Source organism: Cryptomeria japonica, unplaced genomic scaffold (genome assembly GCF_030272615.1).
Source record: "Cryptomeria japonica unplaced genomic scaffold, Sugi_1.0 HiC_scaffold_195, whole genome shotgun sequence".
NCBI lineage: Eukaryota > Viridiplantae > Streptophyta > Pinopsida > Cupressales > Cupressaceae > Cryptomeria > Cryptomeria japonica.
Window position 1 is genome coordinate 124,817 of NW_026729017.1, and position 6,154 is coordinate 130,970.

The window sequence follows — 6,154 nt, forward strand, 5'->3', positions numbered from 1 at the left end:
AGGGTGCAACACCGGGACTTCCCGGGAGGTCACCCATCCCAGTACTACTCCGGCCCAAGCGCGCTTAACTGCGGAGTTCTGATGGGATCCGGTGCACTAACGCTGGTATGATCGCACCCGTTATGAGCTTGTCGCAGTGTGTACTTAGCAAACCGCGACCCACGTGCGAATCCACCCCGGCCACCCACCCCCGTCGAGGTGCACACCCTCCCTCGCGAAGTGCGCCCCGTTCGCCAAGTGTGAGCCCTGCCCGGGTGCGCGCACCTTGCTAGGGCGTCGGGTGTGCACCCGGCCCGGCCTACGTGCGTGCACCTGGACGGGGCGTCGTGTGCGTGCAGTGTCCCGTCTGCAACGCGGTGCCCACACACCACCTCGGGCGCAACGACCTGCGCTCACATGTGGGCCGAGTGCACCTTGGTGCATGTTCGGGGCGCCTCGGGTGCACGCTCGATCTTGCCCCGGTGCACCAAGGCGCTCGGTTTGCCCCGGGTGCGCACTTGGTGCAAGGTGGGCACCCAAAATAGGGATCAAGCACCAAAACACAAGTTTCGGGATGCAAAATGGGACCCAAGGACCACAAATGCGTTCCAAGACCCATGATGGGTCCACGAGAACAAAAATGTGTTCCGAGACTTAATAAACAAATATTGGGTTTTAGGAGAAGAAACATGCTCTGATGCCCAAAACGAGAATCGACCCCGAAAAGGCCACAGGCCAAAAGTGGGATGCGAGACAAAAAAAAATGGGACCCGAGGACCAAAATTGGGTTCCCAGGTCGAAGACAGGGCAACCGGACAAGAAACGACCTCTAAGGCTCGAAATGAGTCCCGACGACTAAAACTTGACAAGAAGCACCCATCAGGCACCCAACTCGACACCCATGGGATGCCGACCCACCCGGGCTTCCACCTAGCACACCTTGGCACCCACCCACCCTCGCACCCAACCTCGCACCCAACTTAGCACCTTTGAACCCACATTGGCACTCACCCTGACCCTGGCACCTTGGAACCCACATTGGCACTCACCTTGACCCTGGCACCCACCTTTGCACTCACCTTGGGACCCACCCTGGCTCCCACCTCGGCACCCACCCAGACACCCACCTTGGTTCCTTGGCACCCACCTTGGATCCTTGGCACCCACCCCGACACCCACCTTGGCACGCAACTTGGCTACTTGCCACCCACCTTGGCTCCTTGACGCCCACCCCGACAACCACCCCGTGACCTACCCTGGCTAGGGTTGGTGCACACCCACCCTGGTGCCCACCTTGGCACCCACCCCATGACCCACCTTGGCACGCACCTTAGTACCCACCCCGTTACCCACCCTAGGACCCACCCCGTGACCCACCTTGGCCAGGGTGGGTGCCTTGGTGCGCACAACTTGCCTGGGCTGCACACCAGGGCGGGCTCAAGATGGCACCCGCGTTCCGTTTTTTTCACTATCTTTCAAAACGGAAATTTTAAAATCTCGTTTTTTTTTTTTTTTTGCCTTTTCTAGAAATTAGTGAAGGCAGCGCATCAAAGGTGCGCAATGCTGGTGCGAACCCGGGAGCGCTCCGATGTGTGCTCCAAGGTGCGGCGTGCACGAAGTCCGAGCCCGGCTTGCCCCGGGTGCGCACCTCGCGTGCACCTTCGCCGGGGTGAGCACCTTGGCTGGGTTGCGCGCCCTGGTGCGCACCAAGGAGCGCTCTGAAGTGTGCTCCAAGGTGCGGCGTGCACGAAGTCGGAGCTCGGTTTGCCCCGGGTGTGCACCTCGGGTGCGCACCTCGCGTGCACCTTCGCTGCGGTGGGCACCTTGGCTGGGTTGCGCGCCTTGGTGGGCACCATGCAGTGCACGAAGTCGGAGCCCGGTTTGCCCCGGGCGCGCACCTCCGCCAGGGTGGGCACCTTGGTGCGCACAACTTGCCTGGGCTGCGCACCAGGAAGGGCTCAAGATGGCACCCGCGTTCCGTTTTTTTCACTATCTTTCAGAACGGAAATTTTAAAATATCGTTTTTTTTTGCCTTTTCTGGAAATTAGTGAAGGCAGCGCATCAAAGGTGCGCAACGCTGGTGCGAACCTGGGAGCGCTCCGATGTGTGCTCCAAGGTGCGGCGTGCACGAAGTCGGAGCCCGGTTTGCCCCGGGTGCGCCCTGGTGGGCACCATGGTGCGCACCAAGGAGCGCTCCGAAGTGTGCTCCAAGGTGCGGCCTGCACGAAGTCGGAGCCCGGTTTGCCCCGGGTGTGCACCGCGGGTGGGCACCTTGGTGCGCATGCCTTGCCTGGGCTGCGCACCAGGGCGGGCTCAAGATGGCACCCGCGTTCCGTTTTTTTCACTATCTTTCAAAACGGAAATTTTAAAATCTCATTTTTTTTTGCCTTTTCTGGAAATTAGTGAAGGCAGCGCATCAAAGGTGCGCACCTCGCTGCCCACCACGGTGCGCAACGCCGGTGGGCACCCGGGAGTGCTTCGAAGTGTGCTCCAAGGTGCTGCGTGCACGTTGTCGGAGCCCGGTTTGCCCCGGGTGCGCACCTCGCGTGCACCTTCGTCGGGGTGGGCACCTTGGCTGGGTTTGCCCCGGCTGCGCTCCGAAGCGGGGTTATTGGAGCGCCGCCTCTTTTTTTGTCGGAGCGTTTGGTGGGGTTTCTCGCATTGGCTCTTCCCAGGCCCGGTTGCCACCCTGGCGCGCACGAAGTCGGAAGTAGGGTTAATTGCCCGGGTGCGCACCTTTGCCAGGGTGGGCACCTTACCTGGGCTGTGCACCAGGGCGGGCTCAAGATGGCACCCGCGTTCCGTTTTTTTCACTATCTTTCAAAACGGAAATTTTAAAATCTCCTCTTTTTTTTGCCTTTTCTGGAAATTAGTGAAGGCAGCGCATCAAAGGTGCGCACCTCGCTGCCCACCTTGGTGTGCTCTGAGGTGCGCACCCGGGAGCGCTACGAAGTGTGCTCCAAGGTGCGGCGTGCACGTTGTCGGAGCCCGGTTTGCCCCGGGTGCGCACCTCGCCTGCACCTTGGCCGGGGTGGGCACCCTGGCTGGGTTTGCCCAGGGTGCGCTCCGAAGCGGGGTTACTGGAGCGCCCCCTCTTTTTTTGTCAGAGCGTTTGGTGGGGTTTCTCGCATTGGCTCTTCCCAGGCCCGGTTGTTGGGTGCGCTCCCACCCTGGCGCGCGCGAAGTTGGAAGTTGGGTTAATTGCCCGGGCGCGCACCTTCGCCAGGGTGGGCACCTTGGTGCGCACACCTTGGCTGGGCTGCGCACCAGGGCGGGCTCAAGATGGCACCAGCATTCCCTTTTTCTCACTATCTTTCAAAACGGAAATTTTAAAATCTCGTTTTTTTTTGCCTTTTATGGAAATTAGTGAAGGCATCGCATCAAAGGTGCGCACCTCGCTGCCCACCTTGGTGTGCTCCGAGGTGCCCACCACGGTGCGCTCCGAGGTGCCCACCACGGTGCGCAACGCCGGTGCGAACCCGGGAGCGCCCCGATGTGTGCTCCAAGGTGCGGCGTGCACGAAGCCGGACCCCGGTTTGCCCCGGGTGCGCACCTCGCGTGCACCTTGGTGCGCACACCTTGGCTGGGTTGCGCGGCCTGGTGGGCACCATGGTGCGCACCAAGGAGCGCTCCGAAGTGTGCTCCAAGGTGCGGCGTGCACGAAGTCCTAGCCCGGTTTGCCCCGGGTGCGCACCTTCGCCGCGGTGGGCACCATGGCGTGCACGAAGTCGGAGCCCGGTTTGCCCCGGGTGCGCACCTCGCGTGCACCTTCGCCGGGGTGGGCACCTCGGCTGGGTTGCGCGCCCTGGTGCGCACCAAGGAGCGCTCCGAAGTGTGCTCCAAGGTGCGGCGTGCACGAAGTCGGAGCCCGGTTTGCCCCGGGTGCGCACCTTCGCCGCGGTGGGCACCCTGGTGCGCACCATGGCGTGCACGAAGTCGGAGCCCGGTTTGCCCCGGGTGCGCACCTCGCGTGCACCTTCGGCGGGGTTGCGCGCCCTGGTGCGCACCAAGGAGCGCTCCGAAGTGTGCTCCAAGGTGCGGCGTGCACGAAGTCGGAGCCCGGTTTGCCCCGGGTGCGCACCTCGCGTGCACCTTCGGCGGGGTTGCGCGCCCTGGTGGGCACCATGGTGCGCACCAAGGAGCGCTCCGAAGTGTGCTCCAAGGTGCGGCGTGCACGAAGTCGGAGCCCGGTTTGCCCCGGGTGCGCACCTCGCGTGCACCTTCGCCGCGGTGGGCACCATGGCGTGCACGAAGTCGGAGCCCGGTTTGCCCCGGGTGCGCACCTCGCGTGCACCTTCGCCGGGGTGGGCACCTCGGCTGGGTTGCGCGCCCTGGTGCGCACCAAGGAGCGCTCCGAAGTGTGCTCCAAGGTGCGGCGTGCACGAAGTCGGAGCCCGGTTTGCCCCGGGTGCGCACCTCGCGTGCACCTTCGCCGCGGTGGGCACCATGGCGTGCACGAAGTCGGAGCCCGGTTTGCCCCGGGTGCGCACCCCGCGTGCACCTTCGCCGGGGTGGGCACCTCGGCTGGGTTGCGCGCCCTGGTGCGCACCAAGGAGCGCTCCGAAGTGTGCTCCAAGGTGCGGCGTGCACGAAGTCGGAGCCCGGTTTGCCCCGGGTGCGCACCTCGCGTGCACCTTCGCCGCGGTGGGCACCTTGGCTGGGTTGGGCACCATTGAGCGCTCCGAAGTGTGCTCCAAGGTGCGCACCATGGCCCTCCAAGGTGCGCAGCATGGCGTGCACGAAGTCGGAGCCCGGTTTGCCCCGGGTGCGCACCTCGCGTGCACCTTCGCCAGGGTGGGCACCTCGGTGCGCACACCTTCTCAATGTTTTCTTGCCTTTTCTGGAAATTGGTGAAGGCAGCGCATCAAAGGTGCGCACCTCGGTGTGCTCCGAGGTGCGAACCCGAGAGCGCTCCGAGGTGCCCACGAAGTCGAAAGTCGGGTTAATTGCATTGTTTTCCCCGGGTGCGCTCCGAGGTGCGCAACATCGGTGCGCACCAAGGAGGGCTCCGAAGTGTGCTCCAAGGTGCGCACGATTCGGAGCTCGGTTTGCCCGGGGTGCGCACACCTTGGCTGGGTTGCGCACCCTTTGTGCGCTCCAAGGTGCGCACGAAGTCGGAGCTCGGTTTGCCCCGGGTGCGCACCTTCGCCAGGGTGCGCACCTTGATGCGCACGCCTTGGCTGGGCTGCGCACCTTGGTGGGCGCCATGGTGCGCACCTTTCGTGCGCTCCAAGGTGCGCACGAAGTCGGAGCTCGGTTTGCCCCGGGTGCGCACCTTGGTGGGCGCCATGGTGCACTCCGAGGTGCCCAAGATTGGTGCGCACCAAGGAGCGCTCCGAAGTGCGCTCCAAGGTGCGCAGGTGCGCGCGAAGTCGAAAGTTGGGTTAATTGTCCGGTTTGCCTCGGGTGCGCACCTTGCGTGCACCTTCGCCAGGGTGGGCGCCTTGGTGCGCACACCTTGGCTGGGCTGCGCACCCGGGCGCGCACACCTTGGCACCCGCGTTTCCTTCATTTTAAATTTTTTTTTTTTACAATCTCTCAAGTGGGAAATTCTATAATCTCAACTTTTTTTGCCTTTTCAGGAAACTTTTGAATGGAGCGCATCATTGGTGCGCTCCGAAGTGTGCTCCAAGGTGCGCACCTCTGGTGTGCTCCAAAGCTCTCTCCAGCTGCGTGCACCTGCCCCGGCCGCGCACCCGGCCCCGCCCAGCTTCGCTCACCTGTCCCGGGCGTCTGGTGCGGAACCTTAGAGTAAGAAACATCACCGTGCACCTTGGCCAACGTGCGCGACTCGACCGAGCGCGCACTGGCCGAGGTGCACACCGATTTCACCTGGGTGCGCGCGCAGCACCTCGGGCGCACCGGGGTGCGCGCACAACGCCCGGGTTGCACCGTGGCCTGTGTGCTCGGGGCGCCTCGGGTGCGCGCTCGGTGTCGCCCCCCGCGCGCGCGGTAGTGCGGGCAGCGCACCCCGGCCCGGCCCGGCCCCGACGAGAACGCAAACGGGCAAAAGGTTTATTCAAATAGCATTGCGACGCCCGGCGAAAAACTAAAAAAGGGTGCAACACCGGGACTTCCCGGGAGGTCACCCATCCCAGTACTACTCCGGCCCAAGCGCGCTTAACTGCGGAGTTCTGATGGGATCCGGTGCACTAACGCTGGTATGATCGCACCC

At 63.6% G+C, this 6,154-nt stretch overlaps 2 non-coding genes across 2 annotated transcripts; both read right to left on the bottom strand.

Moving 5' to 3' along the window:
• On the bottom strand, window positions 1-119 carry LOC131868093 (5S ribosomal RNA). Its single transcript, XR_009366586.1, has one exon. It is a non-coding gene; the product is annotated as a 5S ribosomal RNA (ribosomal RNA).
• A 5,916-nt stretch (window positions 120-6,035) lies between these two features.
• LOC131868094 (5S ribosomal RNA) lies at window positions 6,036-6,154 on the bottom strand. The gene has a single exon (XR_009366587.1). It is a non-coding gene; the product is annotated as a 5S ribosomal RNA (ribosomal RNA).